Below are 562 nucleotides of genomic sequence, written 5' to 3'. Positions count from 1 at the left end.
TGCATTCTGATGAGCATTAGTCCTTATCTGCAGCTCTTGAGAGAAAAAAGTATCTAAACTATGACAAAATTAGGGACGTATAGTAGAAAAGAATAAATTGAATTTTCACTTCGACTTCTTTGCAATTATAGGAAGCTATTTACATTATAGGTATCAGATAGGATCATTCTCATTCACTGAACAATAAAATTCCTCTGCCATTAGCAGACATTTCATTAGCTACACTTTGACATTCATTATCTCTTCCCAGCAATATCCAATTTATTCCCTTTATAATAACTCTTCACTGTGTTAAATCAATACCATGATATTGCCCATCCATTCATGTTGTGCTAAAGAGTATAAATTGAAGTACTTTGTATTAATAGTTGAGTTGAAATACACTTTAAGAGGAATGTGAAAATTAGGGATTAAACTTCAAAATTCATAAAACTGATTGACTTTTTAACTACAATTTGAGGGAGCACAGAGTCAGTAAAACAAGTGCATTTATTCATCTGCTTCAGTATATTGCTGCAGCAACAACTTGATTGAAACAGCCCCTTTAAATGTTTTCATCAAT

Source organism: Carlito syrichta, unplaced genomic scaffold (assembly GCF_000164805.1).
Source record: "Carlito syrichta isolate Samal-C Ts95f unplaced genomic scaffold, Tarsius_syrichta-2.0.1 Scaffold274380, whole genome shotgun sequence".
Taxonomy (NCBI): domain Eukaryota; kingdom Metazoa; phylum Chordata; class Mammalia; order Primates; family Tarsiidae; genus Carlito; species Carlito syrichta.
The sequence above is the reverse complement of the archived record's forward strand: the minus strand, read 5'-3'. Positions refer to the sequence as shown.